Source organism: Euprymna scolopes, chromosome 16 (assembly GCF_053919585.1).
Source record: "Euprymna scolopes isolate OS-2025 chromosome 16, ASM5391958v1, whole genome shotgun sequence".
Taxonomy (NCBI): Eukaryota; Metazoa; Mollusca; class Cephalopoda; order Sepiida; family Sepiolidae; genus Euprymna; species Euprymna scolopes.
Window position 1 is genome coordinate 94,419,823 of NC_136497.1, and position 14,298 is coordinate 94,434,120.

The 14,298-nt window shown below is 34.4% G+C and overlaps 1 pseudogene; it reads left to right on the forward strand.

Moving 5' to 3' along the window:
• The first annotated feature begins 2,845 nt into the window (after positions 1 to 2,845).
• On the forward strand, positions 2,846 to 2,997 carry LOC145296412 (U2 spliceosomal RNA; annotated as a pseudogene).
• The last annotated feature ends 11,301 nt before the right edge of the window (positions 2,998 to 14,298 follow it).

Consider the following 14,298-nt stretch of genomic DNA (forward strand, 5'->3'; position numbering starts at 1 on the left):
AAAAGTGATGCAGAAAGTTACTATAATACCTTGTAAAGTGGTAATATTTTAACACTTTAAAATTAAAAAGAAAAATACTTCTGTCATATGTTTTGTTTTATTTTTTTGTTTTTACTCTTGTTCAACTCAAACGAGGTTTATTACCACTTGGACAAAAAGAACTACTATTTGGGACCATGTCTGCAAGGGACAACGTGAGAAGATAAGAGAGATGCCTGTTCACATTACATCTAAACCTCTGCATTTTAGTACAGCCATGGAAGTAGGAAACAGGAAAGGAATTCCAAAGTCTAACAGTCTGTGGGAAGAATCTATTAGAGTAGAAGGCTTTACAGCATCTAGGGACTTCTACAGTGAGTGAAATTTTTCTGCTAGAAAGGTTTGTCCAGGATATGTACGTCGAGCTGATACAAATGCAATGAATTCATAAAAAAAAGAAAAAAAAAGCACATTCTATTAAAGTTTTTGTAAAACAGGTACAGAATGCAATATTGTGGTGATGGGACAGGGGTTGAGACTTGGTTGATAGTGTAAAATGTATTAGATTGAAGATTCTGTTATCTTAGAATAAAATAAAATTGAATATCTGAGTAGATAGAGGAATCTAATATAATAAGCATAGTAGGTGCTGTATACTTGGATTTGTTTAAAGTAATGAGTTTCTAAGTGAATTTTGAAATCATTTTGATCCATCCATTATTTGAATTGTCTCCGAATACATTTATTAAACAAAATCACTTAAGTGAGATTTAAAGATTGGCTTAGATCTGATAACCTCAGAGGAAGATTAAAATTAGACAGTATTATGAGATATGTACAGGAGAGAAAACTTTGTTGGTATAGTTACACTGTAAGAATGGAATGAGAGTTCTTAGGATAGTAGATATATAGCAGTTGAGGGAATGTGTTATGTTTACTGAGTAAGGCCAAGGAAAGCATCGGGGGAAATGATATAAATGGACTTGAGAGAGAGAGAGAGAGAGAGACAGAGAGAGAAGAGAGAGAGACAGAGAGAGAGGGAGAGAGAGATTCGGGGCTAGATTTTACTTGTTCCCTTAGCCATCACTTAGTAAAAATGCTAAGTAATCTTTATTTTTAGATATTATCATCTGTACTGAGAATTGAACCTTCAATCTTCAGGAAACTGTCACTTAGAAATGGTTGTTAGTCAATACTTTCATCTGTGTTGCACTACAGTCTCCTGTGGTTACATTGGCAAACCATGAAAATAACAACAAAGATTAGATTTGTAATCTGAATATCCAAATAATACACACCAACTTTTTACTTGCGTGCAAGCGACTCTATAAGTCACTCCGTCAGTCCATCGGTCTGTCAGTCGGTCTGTCTGTAACACTTTTGTGCTTGGCCTTTTTGGTTAAGATCAAAGGTCTGTTGTTAATAGATGCTGTTCTTAGCTTTTTAAGCTTTTCTGGGCCTTTTGGCCAAGCTCAAAGTGTAGTATCTGTTCCGGCAGATGCTGCACTTGATAATTTGTACCAGTCAATGGAGGGGAGACCCTCTATACTGGGACAATTATTATTTTTGGTAACCAGAGTGCCCCCTTTTTGCCTACTTTTAGGGGAGCTGGTTTTTACCTCACATTAAAAACGGCCTTGTGCCTAATTTGCTCAGTGGGGGAGCAAATAAACACCATCTGTTCCGGCAGATACTACACTTAAGATAATTTGTACCAGTCAATGGAGGGGAAACCCTCTATACTGGGACAATTATTATTTTTGGTAACCAGAGTGACCCCTTTTAGGGGAGCTGGTTTTTACCTCACATTAAAAACGGCCTTGTGCCTAATTTGCTCAGTGGGGGAGCAAATAAATACCATCTGTTCCGGCAGATGCTGCACTTAAGATAATTTGTACCAGTCAATGGAGGGGAAACCCTCTATACTGGGACAATTATTATTTTTGGTAACCAGAGTGCCCCCTTTTTTGCCTACTTTTAGGGGAGCTGGTTTTTACCTCACATTAAAAACGGCCTTGTGCCTAATTTGCTCAGTGGGGGAGCAAATAAATACCATCTGTTCCGGCAGATACTGCAAGCTATGACTAGCAAAGACCAGATGTGGGGGCAACCCCACATGCCTGACCTTTAACCAGCTCCCATTTCCCACCTCTCGGGAGATGGTCCCCTTTTCCCCTTCCCCCTCCCTTCACTCCTCACATTAAAAATCGGCCTTGTGCCTAATTTGCTCGGTGGGGGAGCAAATAAATACCATCTGTTCCGGCAGATACTGCAAGCTATGACTAGCAAAGACCAGATGTGGGGGCAACCCCACATGCCTGACCTTTAACCAGCTCCCATTTCCCACCTCTCGGGAGCTGGTCCCCTTTTTCCCTTCCCCCTCCCTTCACTCCTCACATTAAAAATTGGCCTTGTGCCTAATTTGCTCGGTGGGGGAGCAAATAAATACCATCTGTTCCGGCAGATACTGCAAGCTATGACTAGCTATGACTAGCAAAGACCAGATGTGGGGGCAACCCCACATGCCTGACCTTTAACCAGCTCCCATTTCCCACCTCTCGGGAGCTGGTCCCCTTTTTCCCTTCCCCCTCCCTTCACTCCTCACATTAAAAATTGGCCTTGTGCCTAATTTGCTCGGTGGGGGAGCAAATAAATACCATCTGTTCCGGCAGATACTGCAAGCAAAGACCATATGTGGGGGCGACCCCACATATAAGACCTTGGTCAATGTAGGGGCAACCCTTCATACCAATTGTCACTATCCAGCTCCCCTACTCCCCGGGGAGTTGGTCCTCATTTCCCCTTCACTCCTCACATTAAAAATCGGCTTTGTGCCTAATTTGCCCGGCGGGGGAGCAAATAAATACTCTTTTCTTGGCCTTTTGGCCAAGATCAAAGTGTAGTATCTGCTCTTACTACATGCTGTACTTATGTTTGTAACTTTTCCTTGGCCACATAGCTAAGATCAAAGTGTAGTATCTGTTCTTAATAGATGCTGTACTTACATTTGTAACTTTTCCTTGGTCACATGGCTAAGATCAAAGTGTAGAATATGTTCTTAACAGATGCTGCACTTACATTTGTAACTTTTCTTGGCAATGGAAGGGGAAACCCTTCCATGCTAAGGCATTTTTAGTCACATGCAAGTCACTTCATTGGTCGGTCTGTAAAACGTTTACATTTTTTTTTTTTAAGCAAGGGGGTATGGAGTAACATTTTTGTCCCCCGATTTATCAGAGAGGGACCTATGTTTTCAATGGGTCCGTACCTCCGTTAGTCCGCCCATTAGTTTTTCCTGAAATTTTGTCACAAATTATATTTTAATATATAAATGTGCATAGTAAAAAAAATTTTTTTTTTTTTTTTTTTTTTGCGAAAAATCCTGTTTTACACGCAGGGGCTCACAAAAGGGGTAAAAATGGCCAAAAACGACATTTCTTGTCCCGTAACATTTGATCCATCAAATAGATTTTTCTGAAACTTGCCCAAAATGTGGAGGGCATTGTTCTTAATATAAATTCAGTATGGGTGACCCTGGAAAAAGTCTGGTTTGCGTCCTCCGAGGATTTTTTGTGCTGAAAACACCCTTTCTTCTGGCGCGTTTCTTATATTTCTCAACAAAAGCTTGATATGTCTATATAGTGGTTTCCCATATTACTGGATGTAAATATACATGTGTTAAGGTGTGAAACTGCACTGTTTGTCCATTGTCACTGGTATTCGGCATTCTAAGTGGCTCATAAGGGGTCAAAAATGTACCAAAATTGAAAAAAATGACACTTTTTGACCCATAAATTTTTACCTATCCATTACATTTTTCTGAAACTTATCCAAAATGCGCAGGGCATTGTTCTTAATATATATTTTACTTTGTGTCACCCGGGGAATTTTAGTGCTAAAACTTCCCTTTTTTTTGTGTGTGTGTGTGTGTGTGTGTGTGTGTGTGTGCGTGCGTGCGTGCGTGCGTGCGTGCGTGCGTGCGTGTGTGTGTGTGTAAATAAACATTTTGTTTATCTCTTTTCCAACGGATTAGACACAAGGTTAGATGTGATTTTGAAAGCCCAGCGCACTAGGAGAAGCACATTCTGGGTCACAAAAAATGTCTGAGCAGCCTCGTTAGCATTCTCTGGTAGAGGCATCTCAGGGGATGAGCAATGAACTAACACCTTCTTAGGGCGAAGATAACATCAGGGAGGATAGACTTTTTAGGACTGAACAGAACTATATCCCAACTCAACAACCACAAAGCCACTGTCAGACTAAAGAACGTTATATCAATTCTATGATGGAACATTCCAGCATTAACATATGACTTTAAATAAAATGAATTAAAATGAATATTTATATTAAGAAACAATGAACGATATTACTTCTTTAAAATATATTCATAATCATTTATGCAATGTTGTAACTAATAAATTCACATCTAAATAATAGAAAAGTTTTGGAAACTATTGTTTCACCTATTAATATATTTGCATACATGTAAAATCAAAAACCCCCATAGATTTAAAATTTGAATATATTTCTATATATGCGGGTTCATTGATTTTTTTGTGGTTTATAAAACCATCACTGTCAAAACATGTCATTATAAAGCAAAGCAGACATCCTATGAGATGATAAAATGAAAAGAACATTGCCAGATATGTGATTGGCATGTCATCCCAACAAAGCAGACAGTTGCCTACATCTCATAAACTTTACATTGTACGTGAATAGACACAAAATAAAATGCTTTGCTTACTGGAACAACTTGGATATGATGTCATTTTTTCCAGCATTCTTTTTAGCATATGTGAAATTACAAAATTCTGATGTATTCTTCTTGCACTGAAGGTTGAATTTTTAACCAACTATTTCATTAATCTTAGTTATAGCTCCTGGAATAATTATATTTTGGCTATTTTATTTCTAAGAATGGAAATTTTTTGCTATTTTATTTCTAAGAATGGAAATTCTGGTATACTTTGAGAAATAGTAAAGCAAATAAGAATTTTTAAAAATTTGGTTGGTTGTTTTTGTTTTACGGCATATCAACCCTTTTCAGATTATTTAATGCCGAATCCAAAGATTTTGAAGAAAAGTTTTTTAATAGAATATATTTGTTGTTTTCAAGTCGGTTTCTATTTAACCCATAGTTGGGACCCTGACAGGTACTACCACTCCGGGTCAGAGTGGACCTGGGAGCAATGGCAATTAAAGGGTGGCTCCACACTCCCCAAAGCCCACAAGCTGGGGTCTCACCACTGGATATAGTTTAAGGTCATATCCAGGACCTTAAAAATTTGGGGTTACAACATTAATTATGATAAAGTAAAATATTGTAGAGCTGTATAGACCTCAAAAAGAGGAAAGGTCCCCTGTTCGATGTGTGGAAAGGGCGTTGGGTACACCTCAATCTTATGTGATACACTCAGAAAAAAAAATGTAATTAAGGAGACATGAACAGCATTGTGTACACAAGAAATGCAATGGAATTATTGGTAGGTTGAATGATGATAAGCAGTTTGTGTATAAGAAATATGAGATAATGAGAGAGAACTCAGATGTGAACTAAATGTATCTGGACGATGAAGCTATTGAGGATGTTCAGAAGTTTTGTTTATATGACTGGAACACACGGCGGAACTAGCGCTAGTACGATTGAAAGAGTTAGATGTGTATTGAATTAGTTCAGGAGACTTTTACCATTACTAACCAGCAGAATATTATCACTGTCAACCGAGGTAAGTATTTATCAGGCATGCATATTCAGTGTGATGTATTCAGTGTGATGCAAAACCTAGTCAAGAAGGGTTGAGGACATGTATTACATGTCACATTCATTGTATTAGTCTCATTATTTTTTGCCATGTGAGTGTTCAAGGCAGGCTTGGATCTGATGACAGAGGAAGATTAAATCTAGGCAGATAGCAAGTGATAAGGATGAACTTGGGAGAAACAGAAATAAATAAAGACAGCAGAGATAGGTTACTTTGGAAGTCAATTTCTGAAAGCGTTATATTTATATTCTGACTTCTATGGGCCTAACTCATAAGTAAATGCAGAGTAAGTCTTACAAAACGGGCCCAAAATTGTAATGTTATTTTTATGCTTATATTTTTGTTCACCCCAAGCAAGACATATTGCCACTGAAATGTAAGGAGCTACTCTGATAGGAACCATATATATAGGGGAAAACATAAGTGTGTAAATGTGCAGCAAGATGTTTGTTCAAATTATAGTTGTATTTCTGCATGTTAGTAGATAGGTCAAATAACCAGAGAACAATGCGAGAATTCCAAAGGCGGGCGGTCTGTCTGAAGAAAGAAACTATTATTTTTCAACATCTAGGGACTTCTACAGTGGAGATATAGAATTTTACAGCAAGTCTGGTGGATCGAGAGCATTTACATTAAGTGCAGTAAATTCATCAGAACACATTCTGTGGAAGTAGTGTCAAACATGTACAGGGATAAAACTCTGTTGCTTGGCAAACAATGATTTACACATTGTTCCTGCGGGACAGGCTAGTGGTTGGTATGCCAACCTAAATGTTGAAACAAGATGCATAGACGAACGGTAGCCATATAGAAGTATAGCATATACCTTTAAAAAATTTTAATCTTCTGCAAAATTTAATTGAAACTTTGGTGATGACCAGTTTGAAGACTTAAACATTTTTTTCTTCATTCTGGGGCATGTCTATGAGATGACCTTCATTTAGCTCTGTGCATTTTTTGTGGTACAATACAAATTTATCCATGACATCCTTGCAAGAGTTCCACAGTGGTCCTGGGACTCTATGCATAGCTTTGTCTTCTAGGGAACATTAGAGAAAGAAATCTGACGAGGTGACTTATGTCTATGCTATGAGATACCTACATAAAATCCGTCTTGAAAATTTCCAGCTAATCAGGGAGGACAAGTTTAAAGTGTGAGAGCTTGTATGTCATCATCAAGTCGCTATCCTTCTCTCCCAAAATCTTTTAAAATAAGCCAGATACAAAACATTTGATAGAGAAAACAATTGCCCTAAATCAAATTTGGAGTTATAAAATGTCACAAAATTTTAGCAACACCAGTGCACAGGCATATGACCATCAATAATATGTATGAGCAGAGTAAAATGCTAAACAAATGAACTTGTCATTATAAATTATGGGATATGTACTTTAGGCAACACAGTGAGTAATGCAGGCACATTATTATTATTATAATTATTATTATTATTATTATTATCATCATCATTATTATTATTATTAGTAGTAGTAGTAGTAGTAATTATTTATTTATTGAAACTTTATCATCTAGAAGATGTACACCCAAACCTGCACAATCCACTGCCTAAAGAAATTAAACTAGAAACTAGTTATCTATTTTTCCCCACGAAACAAAATGTGACACAAGGTTGCTTTAATGTGGGAGATAACAAGCCCCCCTCAAAAGAGGATTCTGCAAAATTAAAATTGCCTTAGTATAGAAGGGTTTCCCCCTCCATTGATTAAGGACAATTAATTTTAGGGCAGCATCTGTGCAGACACCACACTTCAGTGACCAGCCCAGTACAAGTACCGGGTGTCGGCTGAAACTAGAAACTAATGTTATACATATTGCTTATGTCTGTTCTAGGACTGGTATTCTGCTAGTTAAGTACATTTATGTTGGTTGAAAATAACGTGCTATAATAACGCCTTCAAGACAATTCATCAATAAAATTATTGATTTGTTTTTTTTAGTCATAAAAATCCGTTTGTTCTCAATATTTTTTAAATTCTTTTTCTAAATTTAAATAAAATTTCCCCTTTGAAATTTTTTGAATGGAACAGAAGTTCGAAAGAAATATATAAAAAAAATTGTCTTTGTTTTCCTGCCAATAACATTAAAAAGAGAAACTTTCTTTCGAAATTACTTGTAATTTAAATTTGTTTTTGTTTTTCAAACTAAAAAACTTCCTGCTTTGAATGTTTCCCCTCGTTAATTATTGTAAACAAAGCATGAGTACCTATTTTTATAAACTGAGCTCTCCAAAGTACAATCGTCAAAGAAAGTGTTACCATTCTGGCAAAGACGATATTAATTCATAATAATTTATTGAAATGAGCCATTAACACGAAGCATGTATGCCACAAAAGAGATGAGGAACAATGGCTTACCATTGAAGGACACTTTGAAGAACTTAATAGAGATTTAAATGGCAGAACAAAGCTTCCATGGCATCATGTTGAGAACAAGGTCTGCAAATGTGTTTTTCCTTGGAGTTAGCAACAAGAAAATAACTAAGGAAATAAATTTGCTTTTCTTGTTTGATGAAAGCAACAGAGAAGAAAGAAAAACTCTGGTTTTCATTCAAATTCAAAACAACAAACTTAGAAACAATAAAAAGTTTGCAAATAGCAAAAGATGAAAAAACATATTTAAAAGATAAAAAGAAATGTGAAGAAAAAAGTATTTCTCTTCCTTTTGTTTTATCTAAAGAATTGTGTTATTTTCCAACTTATTTTTATACTTTGCTCCATAATGAACTCTGAATGGATATTTCACTTCATTCAAAACCCTTAACATTTTCAAATACTTTTTCTCATCTTTTCTCTATTCTCGCGTGTTTGCTTTCATTTATTTGTACTTTCACTTTCACTTTCTAAATTAACCTATTCACTTTTTTTCTCCAACATTTTACAATTAGATATTTAGTGCACTTCTTTTTTTATCTTTAGAAGATATCACCAAATTTTGATATTTTTTGTAACATTTTTCTGATTACAATAATCTTCTAAAAAAATCCTATATTTCATTTTCTAGTTTTCTTCTCAAAATCTTTTATTTTTATATTTAAAATCTCAAACAACCTTTATAGATCTGTTTGTTCTCTATCCTTGCAAAATATTCTGAAATATTAAAAAAAAATTGTTGGCCATTTTTTAATTAGCATCCTTTAATCCAAGTATTTCAATAGGAAACTATTATACCACTTATTGGCATTTGACCTTTGCTTGATTATGTGAGTATATATATATATATATATATATATATATATATATATATATATATATATATATATATATAAAGCACGTGTACATTGATAAAAATAAATGATATTCATATTTTCTGAAAATATTACCTAATTAAATGTCTCCTAAATATTTCGAATTCCTTTGTTATAAATTATGTTTTACCAGTTAATCTGAAGCATAACTCAAAAGGTCAACTTATTCAATTGTATTTATTGATTCAACATTTATAAAATAATCTACATCAATTATAACGAAGCATACAAATCATACCATGCATACTAGTTGATGTGCACATCTACATTAAATAATGTAAATAGACGTAGATCATTTTCATACATTCTGAATTTCTTAGATGAGGATTGATAATTCGTATTATTTGGTTTATTCAGAATACTGTTCTCATCTTGATTGTTATTTTCATAACGTTTCGATCGAACTAACCTTCTATCTTCAGATCTCGAACTTGGAAATCTGCACTGAATTTTGAATAGAACCTTTTATTTAATCCTCGGGCTTAGCATGCTATTGTTATGTTAGCATTGATAGAGTAGAAGCCCTAATTTACCTTTGTATTCTAAGTATCGCCCAACACTGAGGATTGAAGCAGCTCCAACCTTTATGCAGACAATTCTAGTATGAATTTTAGGAGACTTAAACTTATTCTAGTTTTTAGATATGCAACCTTTCTACTTATCACCATATATATATATATATATATATATATATATATATATATATATATATATATATATATATATATATATATAAAATAAAATAAACTTTCTTGGATTTGCATTTTTGGATTTTACCGTTATTGGATACTTTACCTTTTACCAGACTATCCATTCACGTGAAATCACCTTTTTATTCACCCTATCCCTTCCGCTCCACTTTTTGTTATCAAGTAAGATCTTTGACTTACTTGCAGTTTCATCAAATACTTTTGCAAGCAAAATCCGATCCCGCATTTTGCTAAATCCTACCCTCTGATGAGAAGGAAAGTATTTCTTCAAAACTCCGCGGATTAAGGACTATCCTCTTATTTAGTGTTTCCTTTTAAAATTAAATATGTTTTTAACTCCTTTTCAAAGTGTTTTTTAACATGTTTTATTAACTATTTGCTCTTATATATATATACATGTGTGTGTGTGTGTGTGTGTGTGTGTGTGTGTGTGTGCATGTTTTAATTTTAATATTATTCATTAATGATCACATCGATCGAAACGTAGTGAAAATAACAATCAAAATGAGAACAGTAGTCTGAATAATCCTAATAATACAGATAGATCATTGTTGTTTATATTGACAGTAAAAGAAAGGATTATTGTTTGAGATGATCAATGTCCTAAAGCAAATGAAAATCTATAATCCGATCCAAATAATTCTATGTAAAATATGAGAGATGGTCATTTACACTTGTGAAATGAATTCCATATTAATAATCCAAAAGTAAATCGATTGCAGTTAAAAACTTTATGAAGGCCTCCTTTTCATTGGTTACTACACCAACATGTAGGGGGGGGGGGTTGTTACTCCTTTGCCTGGATTGCTTCATTTACCCTTGATTCTCATTTTCTAATGCTATTTAACAAGGAAGTATCGAGTATCATTTGTTCAGTTTTTTATATGACTCCCCCCATTAATTGAACCCCAATTTCTCAACGCATTAGTAAACTCTCTAAAATATTAATAGCGTAGATATACTAGATGTATCCGGCGTTGCTCAGTAATCATGTAATGTTCAATTCCTTAGAAAAAATGAAGTAAAAAAAAAACTGAAAGAAACTAAGACATGTGCATGCAGGTATTCCGTTTTTTCTAAACAGATCCTATCTTGTAAGTAAAAAAAAATGCTCGAGCTGAGATCGAAATTAAAACTTAAAGACAGTGAGTCAAGTACGATAACCATTAGGCCAGCTTGACATGATCTTCCAAATCTACTTATTCTTAACATAATGTGAATGATTCACGCATGCACACTCATGAATCAGTTGATAAGCATAATAATCCGATGACTGTCAAGTACAATTCTTTTCATTTCGACCACTTAACCACCATTTATTTTTCAGCTAAAAACCGATTACAAAGTTTTCCACATGTCTGAATAGCCTATTTAATATTAAATTCCAAGTCTGTAGATCAAAAATTCATTGAGTATATAGGTTGAGAAGTGTCCTTTCTCACACACACATTCTCACTTTTTATAGATATATTGATAACAAAACAGTAGGTAGGTAAAAGAGCCATTCAACATGTTAAAAGTTCTAATGATCATCTTAGCACAAACCTGTATATTATATAGTAACGTTTAATTAAATGGTCATCAAGAAAGAAGAGATGAGCAAGTTAAAAAACAGCTGATAGGCCTGCAAACTAACAAAATAGAGCAAACATCGTTAGATTGACACGAATTAAACTACTAAAGATGAATGAAACGTTCTATTCTCTAAATTTGTGCAGAAAAATAAAAACACATTTCATTATTAAACTATGAAAAACTGGTTGTTGGTCCACCAACTTAGTTGGATTTGGACCTTAGAATTCACCCTCATCTGTTCATCCATTCGCCCGTTCGTTCCCAAAATTCTCAATAATTACTTACTACATTTTTCTAAAATTTTCCATGAAGTTACAACTACCCAACGTAGGAAATGTAACATTCTCGGATTTTTGATAAAAATTCTGGTTGCATCCCCACGGGGTCAAAAGTGGTCAAAATGGCTCAAAATAGCACTTTCCTGGCATAGAATCTTTTCCAACCATTAGATTTTGTTGAAAATTACCCCAAAGCAAGATCACATGGATTTACATCTGAAAATATAATATTTGGCCCTGGGAAAATTCTGGTTGCGTCCCCAGGGGGCCAAAAGGGGTCAAAATGTCCCAAAATAGCAGTTTTTGAACATAGAATCTTTTCCGATCATTAGATTTTGCTGAAAATTATCCAAAACAATATCACATGGATATACGTCTGGAAACATAATATTTGACCTTGGGAAAATTCTGGGGCTTGAGCCCCAGGGTGTTTTAGGGATGAAAAAAACACACCTTTTAGGGTTAATTTTTATTTTTCTCCTAGAATTCAAGGCATGCCAGGGGATCATATAGTTTTGGGCTTATTTAATACATGAAACTTTAGAAGAATGGTTCTAACATTTTTTTTTTTAATTATCCAAATCTGGCAATTATGTAGTAACTTGAGTAATGACTGATTCATGTAAATAAAATATTTGGAATCATAAGACGAAAATAATCAAGAATCAAATTCAGAATTTTCGAAAATTTTTGAATATTTTGATATGTTTAAAAAGAAAACCTTAGTGGTAATTTATTCACTGAAACTATGCTCTATGAGTTGCAGGTAGGAAAATGTTTGATCTTATGTGTGTAACGTTGTACACGTTTACACATGCGTTAACATGTAGACACCCGGGACCCAACACATTGTAGCAGAGTACGTCACAAGGAACAGAAGACAAGTTATAACTCGACTCAGTTTTTCGCGTTGCATTTATTTCTGGGTACTTTTCCCAAACAAAACATGATAGTGCTCCTCCTCTCTGAACTTTAAACGTCGTTTCGAACGTGCTCTTGAACACGCTATCAAATGTGCTTCCCTTTCTGAGCACACATTCTTTTTTATAGTCTTTTCCTTTTTTCTATCGTGATGTTATTTTGCTCGATATTTGCATACGGCCGCTGTAGTTAAAGATGTAGATCATTGTTGTGTGCATCACATTCAAATATGTGTGTGTCACTTTATCAACTGGGTTTGTCGATTTGGCATTCAACTCATATGACTTAATCCGTTTAAATGATTAATGTTTCAGTTCTTATCTCTTCATCCATTCATTTATATTTGAAATCAACTCATAATTCAAAACTGTGCATAGTGCAGGTTGTCGATGTTGTGGTTTACGGCATGTCAACCATCATTAGCTCATTTTGTGCTGAGATTGTACATATTTTCGTATATGATTATTTTTTTTTAGATTACATTAGGTTCAAAGAGTATTCTGTTACATACAGCACTTGGTCTTCTAAAAATAGTTATGCATTTTGTACTGGCCAGACTCAATGTTGCTTAACTTTGGTTATGGTATAGAAACCAGTGCACCACCGTGATTATGCGATATGTAGAACAGGAACTATGGGACCTCCCTTCAATCTCATTCCAGGAGTCTATTTTGAAACAAGGATTGCACAATCTTCAACCACATCTGTCCTGAACTGGAACTGCATTTGTTTGAATCCAGTGGCAAAAATTCCAGGACAACTAGAAACAATGCCAAAATAAGGATGGTTCTTTTACATACAGCGCCAATGGTGACCAATTTAGTACTAAGACTCAACATGATTTAATTTTGGTGATCTTATGAAAGCTAACGTGTCAGCATGATTACAGCCATAATATTTGATTATGAAATACATCATTATATCTGTCACAAATAAAGATAAACCATAATATATCCCATAGCTATAGAATGAAACCTCACATTTTAACTAATAAAATATAATTGTAAGTAAACATTTAGATCTGATGGCAGTTGAACTCCGGTTATTAATTTCCAGTTTGACTAATTTTCAAAAATGTATCTAATACTTTATTATTAACTTAATTAATTTTGAAAATGAATACGTCATAATAAATAAGAAAAGTAAATTTATCACATTTTCATTATCAAATTATCATTATTGCAATTAAGAAGGAAAAACTTATTATCAATGGAACAACTTCAGTATATTCATAAACCAGATTACAGAGTTGGTGTAGCAGGAAGTGAGTGAGATTAACAAGAATGCTAGGAGTCGGATCCGGATTTTCTAAATCTCTGACGAATCAATAGATAGTCTGAATATTGGAAGCCTTAAAAATAAGGAATCAGAGTAAAATATTTTTGAATTTGAAGAATTGGAATCGGAAATTTAGAAATTGGTATTATGCCTCAGATTCTTTTTAAGAATTAGCCTTGGATCAAATACCTTTTGACTCTGCAACCATTTTTATAAAAATGTAAAATATGCTTGGAGAATGTAGGCATTTGAGATTATTTTTCTCTGTAAAATATTAGAATATAGACTTACTTGTATGTTTGAGTTTGTTGCACTGACAGTAAAATTTAAAGGCCACTTTCTTATTCCTGAAAGAAGAAAAACGGTTTTGTGGTACACACAGTTATGTTTATGCAATCGCAATCTGTAGGCTAACTGGTTTGCATATTCATATTATTTAGATTCTTCGGGTTACTATTCTCATCTTGAGTGTTATTTTCACAATTTTTCTGTTGACGTAATCTCCGACCTTCTCAAGGTGTATCTTGTC